Source organism: Mobula birostris, chromosome X (assembly GCF_030028105.1).
Source record: "Mobula birostris isolate sMobBir1 chromosome X, sMobBir1.hap1, whole genome shotgun sequence".
Lineage (NCBI taxonomy): Eukaryota > Metazoa > Chordata > Chondrichthyes > Myliobatiformes > Myliobatidae > Mobula > Mobula birostris.
Genome location: NC_092402.1, coordinates 24,633,003 through 24,652,920, shown reverse-complemented (window position 1 = coordinate 24,652,920; position 19,918 = coordinate 24,633,003). Strand labels below are relative to the sequence as shown.

General features: G+C 41.5%; 1 long non-coding RNA gene across 1 annotated transcript; it reads left to right on the top strand.

The window, feature by feature from the left end:
* Nucleotides 1-15,961: 15,961 nt before the first annotated feature.
* Nucleotides 15,962-19,664, top strand: LOC140191325 (uncharacterized). Its single transcript, XR_011883813.1, has 3 exons — nt 15,962-16,320; nt 17,238-17,322; nt 19,195-19,664. It is a non-coding gene; the product is annotated as an uncharacterized lncRNA (long non-coding RNA).
* Nucleotides 19,665-19,918: the final 254 nt, after the last annotated feature.

The window sequence follows — 19,918 nt, the reverse complement described above, 5'->3', positions numbered from 1 at the left end:
TCCAAGCCTCCCGGACGTCTACATCTGCGCCGAGTGCATCGAGATGCAGCTCCTAAGGGACCGCGTTACAGAACTGGAGCTGCAGCTCGATGACCTTCGTCTGGTCAGGGAGAGTGAGGAGTTGATAGAGAGGAGTTACAGGCAGGTGGTCACACCGGGGCCATGGGACGCAGACAAGTGGGTCACGGTTAGGAGGGGGAAGGGGAAGAGTCAGGTAATAGAGAGTACCCCGGTGGCTGTGCCCCTTAACAATAGGTACTCCTGTTTGAGTACTGTTGGGGGGGACAGCTTACCCGAGGGAAGCGACAGTGGCCGTGCCTCTGGCACAGAGTCCGGCCCTGTAGCTCAGAAGGGTAGGGAAAGGAAGAGGAGGGCAGTTGTGATAGGGGACTCGATAGTAAGGGGGTCAGATAGGCGATTCTGTGGACGCAGTCCAGAGACCTGGATGGTAGTTTGCCTCCCTGGTGCCAGGGTCCGGGATATTTCTGATCGTGTTCAAGATATCCTGAAGTGGGAGGGTGAGGATCCAGAAGTCGTGGTACATATAGGTACCAATGACATAGGTAGGAAAAGGGAAGAGGTCCTGAAAGGAGAATATAGGGAGCTAGGAAGGGAGTTGAGAAAAACGACTGCAAAGGTAGTAATCTCGGGATTACTGCCTGTGCCACGCGACAGTGAGAGTAGGAATGTGATGAGGTGGAGGATAAATGCGTGGCTGAGGGATTGGAGCAGGAGGCAGGGATTCAAGTTTTTGGATCATTGGGACCTCTTTTGGCGCAGGCATGACCTGTACAAGAAGGACGGGTTACACTTGAATCCTAGGGGGACCAATATCCTGGCAGGGAGATTAGCGAGGGCTACTGAGGTGACTTTAAACTAGAATGGTTGGGGGGTGGGAATCAAATTAAAAAGGCTAGGCGAGAGGAGGTTAGTTCACAACAGGGGGATGGGAACCAGTGCAGAGAGACAGAGGGGTGTAAAGTGAGGGTAGAAGCAAAAAGTAGTAAAGAGAAAAGTAAAAGTGGCAGGCCGACAAATCCAGGGCAAGCATTAAAAAGGGCCACTTTTCAACATAATTGTATAAGGGCTAAGAGAGTTGTAAAAGAGCGCCTGAAGGCTTTGTGTGTCAATGCAAAGAGCATTCGTAACAAGGTGGATGAATTGAAAGTGCAGATTGTTATTAATGATTATGATATAGTTGGGATCACAGAGACATGGCTCCAGGGTAACCAAGGATGGGAGCTCAACGTTCAGGGATATTCAATATTCAGGAGGGATAGACATGAAAGAAAAGGAGGTGGGGTGGCGTTGCTGGTTAAAGATGAGATTAATGCAATAGAAAGGAAGATGTGGAATCGATATGGGTAGAGCTGCATAACACTAAGGGGCAGAAGACGCTGGTGGGAGTTGTGTACAGGCCACCTAACAGTAGTAGTGAGGTCGGAGATGGTATTAAACAGGAAATTAGAAATGTGTGCAATAAAGGAACAGCAGTTATAATGGGTGACTTCAATCTACATGTAGATTGGGTGAACCAAATTGGTAAAGGTGCTGAGGAAGAGGATTTCTTGGAATGTATGCGGGATGGTTTTTTGAACCAACATGTCAAGGAACCAACTAGAGAGCAGGCTATTCTAGACTGGGTATTGAGCGATGAGGAAGGGTTAATTAGCAATCTTGTCGTGAGAGGCCCCTTGGGTAAGAGTGACCATAATATGGTGGAATTCTTCATTAAGATGGAGAGTGACATAGTTAATTCAGAAACAAAGGTTCTGAACTTAGAGAGGGGTAACTTTGAAGGTATGAGTTGTGAATTAGCTAAGATAGACTGGCAAATGACACTTAAAGGATTGACGGTGGATATGCAATGGCAAGCATTTAAAGATTGCATGGATGAACTACAACAATTGTTCATCCCAGTTTGGCAAAAGAATAAATCAAGGAAGGTAGTGCACCCGTGGCTGACAAGAGAAATTAGGGATAGTATCAATTCCAAAGAAGAAGCATACAAATTAGCCAGAAAAAGTGGTTCACCTGAGGACTGGGAGAAATTCAGAGTTCAACAGAGGAGGATAAAGGGCTTAATTAGGAAGGGGAAAAAAGATTATGAGAGAAAACTGGCAGGGAACATAAAAACTGACTGTAAAAGCTTTTATAGATATGTAAAAAGGAAAAGACTGGTAAAGACAAATGTAGGTCCCCTACAGACTGAAACAGGTGAATTGATTATGGGGAGCAAGGACATGGCAGACCAATTGAATAATTACTTTGGTTCTGTCTTCACTAAGGAGGACATAAATAATCTTGCAGAAATAGTAGGGGACAGAGGGTCCAGTGAGATGGAGGAACTGAGCGAAATACATGTTAGTAGGGAAGTGGTGTTAGGTAAATTGAAGGGATTAAAGGCAGATAAATCCCCAGGGCCAGATGGTCTGCATCCCAGAGTGCTTAAGGAAGTAGCCCAAGAAATAGTGGATGCATTAGTGATAATTTTTCCAAACTCGTTAGATTCTGGACTAGTTCCTGAGGATTGGAGGATGGCTAATGTAACCCCACTTTTTAAAAAAGGAGGGAGAGAGAAACCGGGGAATTATAGACCGGTTAGCCTAACGTCGGTGGTGGGGAAACTGCTGGAGTCAGTTATCAAAGATGTGATAACAGCACATTTGGAAAGCGGTGAAATCATCGGACAAAGTCAGCATGGATTTGTGAAAGGAAAATCATGTCTGACGAATCTCATAGAATTTTTTGAGGATGTAACTAGTAGAGTGGGTAGGGGAGAACCAGTGGATGTGGTATATTTGGATTTTCAAAAGGCTTTTGACAAGGTCCCACACAGGAGATTAGTGTGCAAACTTAAAGCACATGGTATTGGGGGTAAGGTATTGATGTGGATAGAGAATTGGTTAGCAGACAGGAAGCAAAGAGTGGGAATACACGGGACCTTTTCAGAATGGCAGGCAGTGACTAGTGGGGTACCGCAAGGCTCAGTGCTGGGACCCCAGTTGTTTACAATATATATTAATGACTTGGATGAGGAAATTAAATGCAGCATCTCCAAGTTTGCGGATGACACGAAGCTGGGCGGCATTGTTAGCTGTGAGGAGGATGCTAAGAGGATGCAGGGTGACTTGGATAGGTTGGGTGAGTGGGCAAATTCATGGCAGATGCAATTTAATGTGGATAAATGTGAAGTTATCCACTTTGGTGGCAAAAATAGGAAAATAGATTATTATCTGAATGGTGGCCGATTAGGAAAAGGGGAGGTGCAACGAGACCTGGGTCTCATTATACACCAGTCATTGAAAGTGGGCATGCAGGTACAGCAGACGGTGAAAAAGGCGAATGGTATGCTGGCATTTATAGCGAGAGGATTCGAGTACAAGAGCAGGGAGGTACTACTGCAGTTGTACAAGGCCTTGGTGAGACCACACCTGGAGTATTGTGTGCAGTTTTGGTCCCCTAATCTGAGGAAAGACATCCTTGCCATAGAGGGAGTACAGAGAAGGTTCACCAGATTGATTCCTGGGATGGCAGGACTTTCATATGAAGAAAGACTGGATGAACTAGGCTTGTACTCGTTGGAATTTAGAAGATTGAGGGGGGATCTGATTGAAACATATAAAATCCTAAAGGGATTGGACAGGCTAGATGCAGGAAGATTGTTCCCGATGTTGGGGAAGTCCAGAACGAGGGGTCACAGTTTGAGGATAAAGGGGAAGCCTTTTAGGACTGAGATTAGGAAAAACTTCTTCACACAGAGAGTGGTGAATCTGTGGAATTCTGTGCCACAGGAAACAGTTGAGGCCGGTTCATTGGCTATATTTAAGAGGGAGTTAGATATGGCCCTTGTGGCTACGGGGATCAGGGGGTATGGAGGGAAGGCTGGTGCAAGGTTCTGAGTTGGATGATCAGCCATGATCATAATAAATGGCGGTGCAGGCTTGAAGGGCCGAATGGCCTACTCCTGCACCTATTTTCTATGTTTCTAAAAGTTCAAGCAAATCCGCTAATAGAAAGGTTGTGAGTGGTGGTGAAAATCTTCGGAGGTGTATATATTTCAATGCTAGGAGTATTGCGGGGAAGGCGGATGAATTGAGGGCGTGGATTGACACGTGGAATTATGATGTTATAGCAATTAGTGAAACTTGGCTACAGGAGGGGCAGGACTGGCAGCTTAATATTTCAAGGTTCCGATGTTTCAGAAGTGACCAAGGCAGAGGAATGAAAGGTGGGGGAGTAGCATTGCTTGTTAGGGAAAATATTACAGCAGTGCTCAGGCAGGACAGATTAGAGGGCTTGTCTACTGAGTCCTTGTGGGTGGAGCCGAGAAACAGGAAAGGTATGGCCACATTAGTGGGATTGTATTACAGACCACGAGTCAACGAGAATTGCAAGAGCAAATCTGCGGAGAGATAGCAGGCAACTGCAGGAAACAAAGTTGTGGTGGTAGGGGATTTTAATTTTCCATATATTGATTGGGACTCCCATATTGTTAGGGGTCTAGATGGTTTAGAGTTTTCAGGAAAGTTTTCTAAATCAATATATAGAGGGACCAACTAGAGGGAATGCAATATTGGATCTCCTGTTAGGAAACGAGTTAGGACAAGTGACAGAAGTCTGTGTAGGAGAGCACTTTGGTTCCAGTGATCATAACGCCGTTAGTTTCAACTTGATCATGGACAAGGATAGATCTGGTCCCAGGGTTGAGGTTCTGAACTAGAAGAAGGCCAAATTCGAAGAAATGAGAAAAGATCTAAAAAGCGTGGATTGGGACAGGTTGTCCTCTGGCAAAGATGTGATTGGTAGGTGGGAAGCCTTCAAAGGAGAAATTTTGAGAGTGCAGAGTTTGTATGTTCCTGTCAGGATTAAAGGCAAAGTGAATAGGAATAAGGAACCTTAGTTCTCCAGGGATATTGCAACTCTGATAAGAAGAGGGAGTTGTATGACATGTATAGGAAACAGGGAGTAAATCAGGTGCTTGAGGAGTATAAGAAGTGCAAGAAAATACTGAAGGAAGAAATCAGGAGGGCTAAAAGAAGACATGAGGTTGCCTTGGCAGTCAAAGTGAAGGATAATCCAGAGAGGTATATTAAGAGCAAACGGATTGTAAGGGATAAAATTGGTCCTCTTGAAGATCAGAGTGGTCGGCTATGTGCGGAACCAAAGGAAATGGGGGAGATCTTAAATAGTTTTTTTGCGTGTGTATTTACTAAGGAAGCTGGCATGAAATCTATGGAATTGAGGGAATCAAGTAGTGAGATCATGAAATCTGTACAGATTGAAAAGGAGGAGGTGCTTGCTATCTTGAGGAAAATTAAAGTGGATAAATCCCTGGGACCTGACAGGGTGTTCCCTCGGACCTTGAAGGAGACTAGTGTTGAAATTGCGGGGGCCCTGGCAGAAATATTTAAAATGTTGCTGTCTACGGGTGAGGTGCTGGAGGATTGGAGAGTGGCTCATGTTGTTCCGTTGTTTAAAAAAGGATCGAAAAGTAATCCAGGAAATTATAGGCCGGTAAATTTAACATCGGTAGTAGGTAAGTTATTGGAGGGAGTACTAAGAGACAGAATCTACAAGCATTTGGATAGACAAGGACTTATTAGGGAGAGTCAACATGGCTTTGTGCGTGGTAGGTCATGTTTGACCAATCTATTGGAGTTTTTCGAGGAGGTTAGCAGGAAAGTGGATGAAGGGAAGGCAGTGGATATTGTCTGCATGGACTTCAGTAAGGCCTTTGACAAGGTCCCGCATGGGAGGTTAGTTAGGAAAATTCAGTCGCTAGGTATACATGGAGAGGTGGTAAATTGGATTAGACATTGGCTCAATGGAAGAAGCCAAAGAGTGGTAGTAGAGAATTGCTTCTGAGTGGAGGCCTGTGATTAGTGGTGTGCCACAGGGATCAGTGCTGGGTCCATTGTTATTTGTCATCTATATCAATTATCTGGATGATAATGTGGTAAATTGGATCAGCAAATTTGCTGATGATATAAAGATTGGAGGTGTAGTAGACAGTGAGGAAGGTTTTCAGAGCCTGCAGTGGGACTTGGACCAGCTGGAAAAATGGCAGATGGAGTTTAATACAGACAAGTGTGAGGTATTGCACATTGGAAGGACAAACCAATGTAGAACATACAGGGTTAATGGTAAGGCACTGAGGAGTGCAGTAGAACAGAGGGATCTGGGAATACAGATACAAAATTCCCTAAAAGTGGCGTCACAGGTAGATAGGGTCGTAAAGAGAGTTTTTGGTACATTGGCCTTTATTAATCAAAGTATTGAGTATAAGAGCTGGAATGTTATGATGAGGTTGTATAAGGCATTGGTGAGGCCGAATCTGGAGTATTGTGTTCAGTTTTGGTCACCAAATTACAGGAAGGATATAAATAAGGTTGAAAGAGTGCAGAGAAGGTTTACAAGGATGTTGCCGGGACTTGAGAAACTCAGTTACAGAGAAAGGTTGAATAGGTTAGGACTTTATTCCCTGGAGCGTAGAAGAATGAGGGGAGATTTGATAGAGGTATATAAAATTATGATGGGTATAGATAGAGTGAATGCAAGCAGGTTTTTTCCTCTGAGGCAAGGGGAGAAAAAAACCAGAGGACATGGGTTAAGGGTGAGGGGGGAAAAATTTAAAGGGAACATTAGTGGGGGCTTCTTCACACAGAGAGTGGTGGGAGTATGGAATGAGCTGCCAGATGAGGTGGTAAATGCGGGTTCTTTTTTAACATTTAAGAATAAATTGGACAGATACATGAATGGGAGGTGTATGGAGGGATATGGTCCGTGTGCAGGTCAGTGGGACTAGGCAGAAAATGGTTTGGCACAGCCAAGAAGGGCCAAAAGGCCTGTTTCTGTGCTGTAGTTTTTCTATGGTAATTTGAATCTTGAAGTGGGTACCAGCACTTATTGTCTATACAAGCCTGCTCATGTTCTGGGCATATCAGGATATCCCATGGTTTCTTCCTCCCTCATGTGCTTATCTTGCTTCTCTTTAATTTAATCTATATTAGCCTCAACTTCACCTTGTGGTAACATCAACCACATTTATACATCTCTCCAAATTACACAAAAACTTCTGAATCCTCCAATGGATTTGTTAGTGATTATCCAATTCTGTACTGTCTCAAAGTGAAAAGGTTTTCTTTGTATCTACCCAATCATCCTCTTTCAATATTTTACTGATTGTTAAATTAAACAAAAAAATCACTGATTATGGCACACATGGAATATTGCATTCAATACTGGTTGTCTAAGATAAAAATATGTGATGGTTCAAGAGATGGTGCAATAAGAATTTTCCAGAATGGTTCCTGGAAGAGGTATTTTACTGACAACCTGGGCTGGAGAAGCTGTAGTTGTCCAATCACAAACAAGGGAAAATCTGCAGATGCTGAAAATCTGAGCAACCACACACAAAATGCGAGAGGAACTCAGCGGGTCTGATTTTGGTCCTGATGAAGGGTCTCAGCCTGAAACGTCGACCATACCTTTTTCCATTGATGCTGCCTGGCCTTCTGAGTTCCTCCAGCATTTTGTGTGTGTAAGCTGCTTGAAGGAAATGCTGCGAGGAGACTTGACAGAGTTGAGCAAAATCAAAACTGGTTTAGACAGGGTTGCAAGAGGATAACTGTTCTCCTTTGTAGAGGGTTTAAGAACCAGGAAGTACCCTGTAGATCCTTATTGGGAAACCACAGTCAGTGTAGAACAGTCAGAACACCTCTTCTTCCCTGTTAGCCCTGCCCTCCTCAAACTCCAAACTCCAGAGACAGAACCTCTGTTCCAAACTTTATTGCAGAAAGAGATTACAAGAAGTAGCCAAAGGAAAAGATTCAAGGATTGATTAAAGCTTCCTTGAAATATTAAAACATCCTTACTGACTCCATAGAATCCATTCAAAGTGGAAAAAATGCTATTTAGAAATGCCAAGAAAGAGTGCAGTAACCTCTTTTCCAAGTCGTGGAGCTGCCAGGGAACAATTTAGAGTCTGAAAACTGCATTACAGTTAGTCTGCAGTAATAATTTTAATGTATATTCCTGTAGATTGATGTAATTGCCTCAAAGAAATGTGTTCAATGAGCAGTAAATGCCATCGTTAACATGATACTTTTATCTCCAAAGGTTTGGACAATGGTGATGATATCTGCACCTTAGAATATCTCAGGCCACAGAACTTGTAGGAACCCTTTTCACCACCTCTCATCTCTCATCAGGGGAGGTGGGGAGGGGGATGGGGAAAGAGGGGGCGAGGAAGGGGGGAGGGGGAGAGGGGGGAAGAGAGACAGAGAGAGAATGAACGAGAACATCAAGGAAAGAGCCAAGCTGTTGAAGGAAGTTTTTGGTGAGAGTGGAAGTGAGCTAGAGATGGAGGTTGGTGGGAAAGAGGAACGGAATAGAAAGCAGAGGTATGGGATATCAAACTCTAAGGAGTCAGTGGATGATCAGAACAGGACAGTAAAACAATAGAAAGAAGATGAGATTAAAGCAATTATAAAACTAAGTGAAGACGGGGCATCTTTTGGTGATTGGAACCCGATTTGTTTGACGAAGATGCTCAACAAAATTATAGGTGAGATTAAAAGAGCAAAGATTTTACAAAATGGATCGCTATTAGTGATTTGTCGGATTAGTGCTCAGCAAGGCAAAGTGATAAGATTAAGTAAAATAGACGGCAAAGAAGTACAATGCTCAATACCCAACAATAGAAAGTGGACTAGAGGAGTTACTTCAGGAATACCAACAAAAGTTACTATGGGTGAAATTAAACAGAACATAAAAGGAGCAAAAATTATTGAGGCCAAACGTTTGAAAGTTACAAGAAACGGGAAAAAGTGTGATAGTTTATCAGTAATGATTAACTTTGATGAAGAGAGATTGCTGACTAATGTTTATTTAGGGTATATGTGTTATGTGGTTAGAATATATATATATACCACTGCCATTAAGATGCTATAAATGTCAGAAATTCGGGCACATTGCGGCGGTCTGCAGAGGAAAACAAAGATGTGGGAGGTGCACTGGAGAAAATGAATATGGGAAATGTGAAGCAGGAGCTAGGCTGAAATGCTGCAATTGTGGTGAGGAACACAGCGCAGCTTATCGAGGGTGCATTTATAGCAAGAAGGCGGCTGAGATATAATATGTAAAAGTAACTCATGGAATCAGTTATGCAGAGGTAGTGAAAGAATTTGATGAAAAAAAAGGCTGTCAAGCAAACAAGTACAGAGAATAATAAACTGGTGAATTGTGAGAGCTGTAATATGAAAAATAAGGATGCCCTATTAATGAGTAGAAAGGATTTTATGCTTTTTATGGTGGATGCAATTAACTGTTCAGCGCAAACAAGCAAAACAACTGAGAAAATTAAAATTATCCTGAAGTCTGCAGAAAAGTATCTTGGTATTAAAGGGATTAGGTGGGAAGAAGTCAAAGGAATGCTGAATGGAGGATCCAGCAGTTCACAGGCAGGGGAGATGGGATCTTAATGGCAGTATATTTATCGCAAATGGTCAAGAATTTAAGAAATGTTTCAGAACTTAAGGAAAATCCTCAAATTTTATGGTTGAAGCCCAGGGTAAATGTGCAGAACTCCAACAACAAATAGAAGTACCCGACAAGAACAACGGTGAGTTGGAAGGATATTGGAAATGGTTGCGAAGTGAATTATCTACATTCAGATTATAAAATGAAAACATGGAAGCAAATGAAGAAGAACTCCGAGGTCTCAGTAAACAACTGCAGGCTACGATCCAAGAAAAGGAAAACATGAAAAAGCAGATAGACTTGGAAAACCAGCAATTTTAAAAGTATAACGTGCGATAATTACTATTCTTTAACAAGACGATTTTAGTTTTACAAGTGATGTGGATGAAATCAATGTAATTGAGGTAATGCAACTACATGAAAACATGACAAAATTAGGGAAGAATAGCAGTTTGCAGCATTATCTAATGAGCGCATTAAGCATTCACGAGGAATTGCAACTACAGAGTGATGCTAATAGAGAACTGCAGGCTGAACTAGATTGTCTAAAGTACAGAACTCCAGGACATATATTTGGTTGGAACACCACAAGTCTAGCAGGTGGCCGTAATGCACTGAAAAACTGGTTGCCAACTGCCATAAAACAAAAAAGAAGTGTGGTGGTGGGTGGTGGCCAGGAGAGGCTGGGGCTGGTGGAATAGGCTGGCTGAGGAGGCTGGGGTGTTGATTGAGTGGGTGGGGACTTTGGTGTGGAGGAGCCCAGTAGTTTGGAAAGGGTAGGTTTGTAGCCTATGGCTGAAAAAGGGAGGGGGGGGGTTGAGATTGAAGGAGGAGGGTGGAAGACTCCAAAAGTATGGGGAGCCAAAAAAGGGGTGCATCAAGTGAAAGACAGGAAGTAATGGGGGACAACAAATTGAGGAAAATGGGTGAATTGGAGGAATTTATAGTTCTGTATAAAATTAAAGGTCAGAAAGAAGGGGAAGGAGGATTTAGAGCCCTTAATCTTTTGAAAGTGGCAGCAGCATTAGAGAACCAAATAGGTAAAAGATTCCAGGCCAAGATTTTGTCTGATGGATTGCTGAAAATTTGTTGCAAAGATATTGACTAACATAACAGTGCTAAAATGGTGGGAAAATTGGTTGTGAAAGTGGAGTGTATTACTCCGAAAGAAAGGAAGGGAGTTTAGGGGGTAGTGTATGGTACTTGGACTGGAATGACTGAAAAGGAAATTTTGGACAATATTAAAGGTGGTTGAGTGATTGAAGCCGAACGATTGAAATTGAGAGAAGGTGGTGATTGGGATTCTCCTGTTCTTCTGGTTTTTGCAGGTGATGTTCTTCCAACTAGAGTCTATCTTGGGTGCATGTCTTATCAAGTTAGAGAATACATTAGGCCTCCCTTATGCTATTAGAATTGTCAAGAGATTTGGACACATTGCTGGTTCATGTTGAGGTAAAAGAGGATGTATGAAATGTGGAGAGGATCATGATATTAAAGCATGTAAGGCAGTGGTGCCTAAATGCAGTAACTGTGGAGGGGACCATATAGTGGCGTTCAGAGGATGTGAGTATTTCAGTAAGGCAAAGCAGATTCAGGATGTTAGTATCCAACAAAAAATATCATATGCTGAGGCAGTAAAGAAAGTTGATAGAGAGCAAAGGATAAGTAAAGAAAAGATTGGAATGATGGGGAGTCAGTTCTTTCCGAGTTCTCCAACTATGGTTCCTTCAGGCATGTTGTTGATGACTGAGTCTTTTTCAGCGTTTGTTGTTGATGTACTGGTCAGGGCTAAAACTACAACCAAGAGGTCGGATATGATAAAAGTAGTTGTTGGAGCTGCAGAGAGATTCCCTGATAGAAAACAGATTTCGCCGGAAAAATTACATGAGTATATGACAGACAAACAATCACTGAATACTTCCCAGTTGTCAGGATCAGAGAGTACAGAGGAGCTTTATGTGGATGAAGAGGCCAATAATTAGTATTTTCATGTTTTTAATACTACAATGGAATGCAAGAAGTTTATCTGCAAATGGTCAAGAATTAAAAAGATTTGTTGGAACTTTTAAAGACAACCCTGATTTGATCTGTATACAGGAGACATGGTTAAAGCCCCATTTAGATTTTGTGATCCCTGGATATGATAGTTTGAGAGCTGACAGAATGGGTAAATCTGGTGGAGGGTGTGCAACTTGCATAAAAACAGGACTCCAGTTTAGAAGACTTGATTTTAAATCTAACCTTGAAATCATGGCTGTGGAGGTTTGGAGCTCTTGTGGTCAAATAACTTTGATTAACTTTTATAATCCAGGTAATATGATGTTATCAGATTTGGATGAAATTATGAATAAGGTAAGATCCCCAGTAATCTGGGTTGGAGATTTCAGTGCCCATAATCCTATATGGAGTAGTGAAAGTAAAGATAGTAATGGAGCAGTAGTAGAGGAGTTTCTAGATAAATACAACATGGCTAAATGACAGAAGACCTACAAGATTAAATATTGTAAAGAATACTTGTAGTCACTTAGACTTATCTATCACTTCCTTAAACATAGCTAGGGTTGGGGAATGGGATGTTATGGACAGATACACACTATGAAGTGATCACTATCCTATATTATGGAGATTTGGTAGAAATTTGATAGTAGAAGTTGAGGAGAGGTCTGCTGGGTATAATTTTTCTTTGGCCCATTGGGATGAGTACCAGGAGAAAGCTGTGGATATAATAGAAGAGATTAATAGTGAGGGCTCCATAGACGATTGGAATGAATCCCTCTGTTCTATAATTCATAAAGTTGCTCAGTTGACTATTCCGCTACAGAATGATCCTAAGGCTCGAGCATTAGTTCTGTGGTGGAATAAAAATTGTGATATAGCAGTAAGAAACAGAGATAGAGCTTACAGGAAATTAAGAAAGCACCCAGTGTTAGATAATGTTATGGAGTATAAAAAGGAAAGAGCAGTAGCAAGGAGAGTAATTAAAAATGCAAAGAGGGATAGTTGGAGAAGATTTTGTGGAACCCTGGGCCGTGAGACACCTATAAAGCAGCTATGGACGATCATTCACAGAATGTCAGGGATATATAGGAAACCATCTATCCCAGCTTTGCTGGAAGGAGATATTGAAGCTGTAACCAATAAAGAAAAGGCTGATATGTTTGTAGAGGTGTTCCAAGCATTACACAGTTCTGGAGAGTTAGGTGATTTGAGAAAGGAAATTATGTTGAAGGAAAGTTGGAAATTGGATAGGAGTTTGGATGATAATAGCTCCATAAATTTGTTTTTCTCCCTTCAGAAATTGCAGGAAGCTGTCCAATCAGGTTCAAACACTTCTCCTGGTATGGATAGACTGTGTCATGCATTGCTTAACCATTTAGATGACTCTGTATTGATCGGAATTCTAGCATTGTTTAATTCAGCGTGGAAAGAAGGAAAATTACCAGTAGAATGGAAGCATGCGGTGGTAGTTCCAGTTTTAAAGCCAGGTAAGGACATGTCTAGTCCTAGTTCGTATCGGCCTATAGCTTTAACGTCAGTGCTTTGTAAAACTATGGAACGAATGGTCACCAACAGACTTGTTTATTTTCTGGAAAATAAGGGACATTTTGCTGCCTATCAAAATGGTTTTAGAACTGGAAGATCAACAATGGAATATGTTGCCCTTTTAGATCATGATATAAAAAAGCATTTCAAAATAGAGAAGTAATGGTAAGTGTATTTCTAGATATTGAAAGAGCGTATGACTCACTATGGAAGGATGGCTTATTAATTAAACTCTATGGTGCGGGAATTAGAGATAGGATGTTTAATTGGATCAAAGATTTCCTTAAGGAAAGGACAATTCAAGTAAGAATAGGTGGAACGAGCTCCAAGTCCGTTAAAATAGGTAATGGTATCCCTCAAGGAAGTGTCATTAGTCCAGTTCTTTTTAATGTCATGATAAATGATATCTTTGATCAGGTAGGAACAGGATTTGGCAAATTATCGTTTGCAGATGATGGTGCAATCTGGAAAAGAGGAAGAAACATCAAGTATATATTAAGGCAGGTACAAAAGGCTTTAAGATCAGTTGAAAACTGGGCTACTAAATGGGGTTTCAGGATTTCTGCTTCTAAGTCCAAATACATGATTTTTGGCTTTAGAAGAAAGATTCCTGATTGTGAATTGTGTCTATATGATTCTCCACTAGAAAGGGTTAAGGTATTCAAGTTTTTAGGTGTCTGGTTTGATGAAAGACTTACTTGGAGGGTTCATATAGATAAAACAATTGGAAAGTGTGAGAAAGGTTTAAATGTTATGAGAAGTATTGCTGGATGCGACTGGGGAGCAGGGCAGGAAACTATGTACTTAATATATCTAGCTATGATTAGATCAGTTATAGATTATGGTTGTATTGTTTATGGTTCCGCTGCTACGGCAGTGCTTGGAAAACTAGACACTGTGCAGTCCAAAGCACTTAGACTCTGTTGTGGAGCTTTTAGAACAACATCAGTCCCGGCATTATGTGTGGAGATGGGAGAAGTGCCTCTGCATTTAAGATGAATTCAGTTGGGCCTGCAGTATTGGGCAAAACTAAATGGATTCAATCACAGCTGTCCACCAAAGTGTCTTTTGCAGGGGAAGTCGGAGCGCCAAAGTAAAATTAAAAGATACCCATTTTTAGATTTGGTTAATAACCGGGCTGTCAAATTGAAACTGACTGAGGAAGACATAGTTGACCAAATTTGCTTGCCACCCGTCCCTTTTAGGCTCATTCCAGAACCAGAAGTAGACATATTCCTCCTTTTTCAACTTCAAGGAAGCAGTGCAATTTCATCAGCATTAATCATGAATGAATATTTAAATAATAAATGGGGATCTTATCTGAAGATTTTTTCTGATGGCTCAATGGACCTAGAGAGTAGTAGGGCAGGATTTGGGATGTATGTGTCTCAACTTGGAGTTAAGATTGGTCGCCGGGTTTCAAATGGTGTTTCTGTCTTTGCAACAGAATTATTAGCAATCCTCTGGGCCTTATGGTGGATAGAAGACTCTCGACCACTCAGGGTTATCATCTCAAACATGAGGAAATCTGCAGATGCTGGAAATTCAAGCAACACAGTTCAAAGTTGCTGGTGAACGCAGCAGGCCAGGCAGCATCTCTAGGAAGAGGTAGAGTCGGCGTTTCGGGCCGAGACCCTTCGTCAGGACTAACTGAAGGAAGAGTGAGTAAGAGATTTGAAAGTGGGAGGGGGAGGGGGAGATCCAAAATGATAGGAGAAGACAGGAGGGGGAGGGATGGAGCCAAGAGCTGGACAGTTGATTGGCAAAAGGGATATGAGAGGATCATGGGGCAGGAGGCCAAGGGAGAAAGAAAAGGGGGAGGGGGACCCAGAGGATGGGCAAGGGGTAGAGTGAGGGGGACAGAGGGAGAAAGAGAGAGAGAGAAAAAGAATGAGTGTATACAAATAAATAACGGATGGGGTACGAGGGGGGAGGGGGAGAGGGAGTCCGCTGGGGTGATATACTGCGTCCGGTGCTCCCGATGTGGCCTTTTATATATTGGCGAGACCCGACGCAGACTGGGAGACCGCTTTGCTGAACACCTAAGCTCTGTCCGCCAGAGAAAGCAGAATCTCCCAGTGGCCACACATTTTAATTCCACATCCCATTCCCATTCTGATATGTCTATCCACGGCCTCCTCTACTGTAAAGATGAAGCCACACTCAGGTTGGAGGAACAACACCTTATATTCCGTCTGGGTAGCCTCCAACCTGATGGCATGAACATTGACTTCTCAAACTTCCGCTAATGCCCCACCTCCCCCTCGTACCCCATCTGTTACTTATTTTTATGCACACATTCTTTTTCTCCAGGCTGTTTGCTGCGTTCCGCGTCCTGCCCAGTTCACGGCACTTCGGATTGATGCATAAATGTGGATATAAGCTCTTACGGCGCATGAGCAGAACCTGTCGAATTGTGGCTATCCGAGAGAAAATGTTAAGGCGAACGTTTTGAGTTGGTAATAAGAACAATTAAATTACTTTCATTGGAGAGTTGTGATATTGAGAATTTCACTGCCAATGGGATATATTTTTATTTTTTCATTGCATAAGAAGGCGGGTTAGTTTAAATACTAAGATCTGGGATATCGCCTGCACTTTCAGCGAGCGAGCGAGTGAAACTTGACCAAGTCTGCGGCAGACGGCGCATGTGCATGGCGCCGTCAAAAACACTGCCGAGATGTAACTTATGGTGCCGAGTAGATTCACTTATTTCTGTTTCATACTTAAGAAGTGGGAGACAAAACGTTGTTTTGAAAAGAAAATCCCATGTGAAGCAAGGCGACCAGCAGCAATAAAGTCGTTGGGGTCGCGCATGCGTGCTTGGCATCGCCGGTCCAAGCAGCAATGTTTGGCAAGGTGCGCGCGGAAAGGCAGCGCGCACGCGTGGCATAGCAGTGATCGCAGCTTTCTAATGGATCGCTCATTATTTGGCAGCGCCCCCTCCATCGGCACCAACACATAGCGAGATCAGAGTGTGGCGGGCGCCTTGGGACTGGCCACGTCGGCCAGGCCTCAGCCAGTCAGGAGGACCAGGAAAGGAGGGGGAGGAGAGGGGCGGGGGGAGAGATAGAGTAAGGAGGAGGGATCGTTCTGGAAGGAAAGTGTTAAACGCCGCCTTCCCCCTTCCCCTCCCCCTCCCCCTCCCCCTCCCCCTCCCTTTTTAAGTTTGGAGACGGAGAAAAAAACTGCAATTACTCCAGTTTAATCAATAATTATTAAACAAAAGACATTGTTTTCAGAAATAGGTTACGTGAATGGGCTGAGGAAGTATGTGGCCGTTGCTTCCAGCAGGTGAGTAGCGAGTGACCGACCGGCCTCGTTCCCCGAACAACACACATCAAAGTTGCTGGTGAACGCAGCAGGCCAGGCATCATTCTCTAGGAAGAGGTACAGTCAACGTTTACTTTCGCGGAGCTCAAGCGCCGATCATTGGGTTTGAACAGCGGTCGCGGGGGCAATATGCACTCCGCCCGCCACTCACACCTCCAACTCCACCCCGATCTGGCACCCGTCGTGACATTTGCCCATCAAAATATCTCGGTACACTTGCAGCTGTCACCAACTGAAGGAGATTTATTAAACCTCATTAATGCAAGGAACAAATATAAAAATTCTACCTCCTCGCGCGAAGGTAGATTCGCCAGGGTTTGGCTAAATATTTCTGACAAAAGTCTCATGGGTTTATCCCAAACTTGGTTTGGGAAGTGTAGTCGGGTCGTTTTTTTACTGTCATTCATCATTACTTTCCCGCCTCATATTTAATATACTCCATTGTTTTTGTTTGTAATTTCTCCTTCCACCCAGTTTGTAAAATAAGCACCTTGTTTGCACGTCTGCATTTTTGGGCAGGGAATTTTGAGAGCTAGCTTATGTGCGAGTAAATTCCGAAAGCTGCAGGAAACAGGTTGAAGGAATGCTGGTGGGTGGGTGCTTATAACCCTAATACAACGTCAGTTTACATTGATTGAGATGTTTCTACGCGAGTGTTAGTCCAGGAATTGCGTGACTGCCTATTAAGATATATACCTTGTATTGGTTTGACATACTAAGTGGGTCGACACTGACAAGTTGCCCTAGTCATCTGTCACTTCAATTCACGATAGACATGGTTGTGGAAATATACCGCTTCGTCTGATGGCCTAATTCGTTCGATTTAAGTTCTTGAAATGTTGTATCCTTGTTACTGAAAATCTTGTGTTTATAAATAGTTTCCTGTTTACTTATGTGGCGGCATTTAAAACTGCACATCAACGATTGATTTGTTTGATGTGGAAGATGGTGGAGGTTCAGATGGTATGTACCAATTTATTTTATCTGTGAATAACTTGGTGCATTGAGAATACGTCTGCAGCTTTGCACCGCTTAACCTCAGGCCTTGTTTGTGCTTCTATTGAATGAGCTGTGATGTATCACGAGTAGTTGTTTAAATGCCAATTTAATATTGTGCATATTTACTTACAAATTTAGTAAGACGTAAGCAGAAAGAACGTTTCAGTAAATGTGAAATTTGTTGAATATTGTAAAGTTTTAGAAATTAGCTACCTCTGTTTTTAAAAAGTATATCTTTGTTCAACAGATTAGAAAGAGTGAACTGTTCATCAAGCTCAATATGTCACTGATAACAAAATTAGTGATAATAAATAGTTTAAGACTGATCTATTATTATCTACAGGTATTTTATATCTACTTTATTTGCTTTAATGTGGTGGTAACTGAAACTTGTGCCATTCTGTAGCTGATTAAATCGTTGGCAGCTAGACAAAAATATTTGAACCTAATCAAATAAAGGTGCTAGCATTTAACATTTTCTAAACACTTGGGGGTGGGGGGAGTTATGTGCTAGGAATTATGGTTATTTGTTAAAAATTAGGTCAGTGGAAGCATCAATGCCCTGTTCAGCATATTATACTCATTCAGCCAAAAGTGCACAAACTTTCACTTGCATACAGAACATAACCTCAACATGAGCTGCTTAAAATGCTTATCTTTTGGTGTTGAGGCTGGATTGAGCCATTACTTATCTATTTAAAATATTGGGTTGCAATTATCAAATCAATCTAACAGCTATTTCACAACTATAGGTCTCTGTAAAATTTATATTATAGTAAATTGCGGCCCTGAATTAGTGTTCTGGTCAGTTTTACCACTTAATTAAAAAGTACATGAAGTTTCAAAAAGTTCAAACTTCTTCAAAAATAGAGGAGGAAACAAATTTCTTCAATCACAAAATCTAACACTCATTTGGTTCTTATTCTCTATTTTGAACTTTGCAAACAATATAATTTAGAAGTATTAATGTAAAATGACAAGTGAATAGGGTTGACAATTTGGTGTTTCTAGGTAACTCAGGCATGCTGTCAAAACTGGCATCTAATAGCTTAAAAAAAACAGCAGTAGTTTTGAGTGTTACTTGGCTGGTTAAAGCACGCTTAGTGTTATTAAAATTGATAAGACACTAGTCTTTAATTCCAAGATGAGTTTTGTGAAAAGGAAGCTAAATTCTCTTAAATTTACAAATATGATTTGTAGATTGGAAATGCAAAATTATGGTCTGTGCGGGGTTCATAGTTACAAATTTGTGAAGTTTTAATTTTCAATGGAATTTCTTTGTAAAGGAGGATAGCATAACTAAAAGTTGTGGAAAACCAAGTTGATCTTATTTGAATCTGAAGGTTCAGTCTTTCTGTTCATGCTAATTGGTGTGCCCTGATGCCTCTAATTTAAGATTTTCAGTGTTTTATTTAAAATGATACCGTTGCACTTTCCGGTCTCCATCAGTCGTAAAGTTCCGTCAAAGTTGCCTGACCTGCAGAATATCCTGAGTGTTTTATTTTGTTAATGATTTTACTCAATTTATAATTTTTCTTAAACATTACTTTCCCTCAATCAGTTGTTTTGTGAATTAGTTAAGTTGTTGCTGTTGAACAGGCCTGCAATAATGTACTGTACATGAACTGGTGAAAAATAAGTTCTGAAATGAGTTCTGCATGAAAGTAACAGGGCAATTTCCTGTTGTAAATGAAAATTTATCTCTGAACTCAAGTTTATGGTGATCTCAATTACTCTTAACAAATATTTCTCTTGATTGCAATGGCTTCAACATCTCTGCTGCTTTGTGATGGCGGGAAGCTTCATAACACAGTAAATCTTTTGCTTTCCTTTCAGGTCCTCTAATAAAATTATAGGTTCAAAAGAAATTAATATTTCCACTTCAAAATACAGTGGTTTGTGATTAATTGGAGCAACTGCTTATTTGGGACATCTCTCAACAAAGATCAAGAAAGAAAGTAGCCAGGATTCCCTCTATTTATTTGGGACTCTGTGCTGCTTAATTCAACAGGAGACAGTTTCTAACTAGAGTCAGTCACATGCACTTGTGTGACTGTTAAACACTACACTATGCTTAAAGCGAACTGTTTTTAAATGGCTTCAGTTAGTGTTTTGTCACGGATAGTTGGTGAGAAATAAGCAGTAAGACAATTCAGAACTGTTTTGCTCACTGCAGTTTCAACAATTGAGGCTTGTAGATGTCAGGAGTGAAAATGAAATGATCTCACTACTTCAATTTTAGGAACTATGAAGAGTTTGAAGGTATTGACAGTTACATTGAATGTAACAAGATAAAAATCGGTAGATTCAATCATCAAAAGCACTGTTTGAAGGTAGTCCATTATCTGCACTTGGTTACTACATTGATTTTGCTCATTTGCAGTCAATAAAAAGAATACCGCAGAGTGCTGTGGATAACTATTTGCAACTAAATACGGTTTTATAGTACTGTGGTATTTGTAGTGTTCCAGATAATTCTGTACTTCATTTAAATACAAAATTTGTTACTTATTAAACAGTAGTTTGTCACTTAATGCTTTTTTTTAAAACTATTTCCACA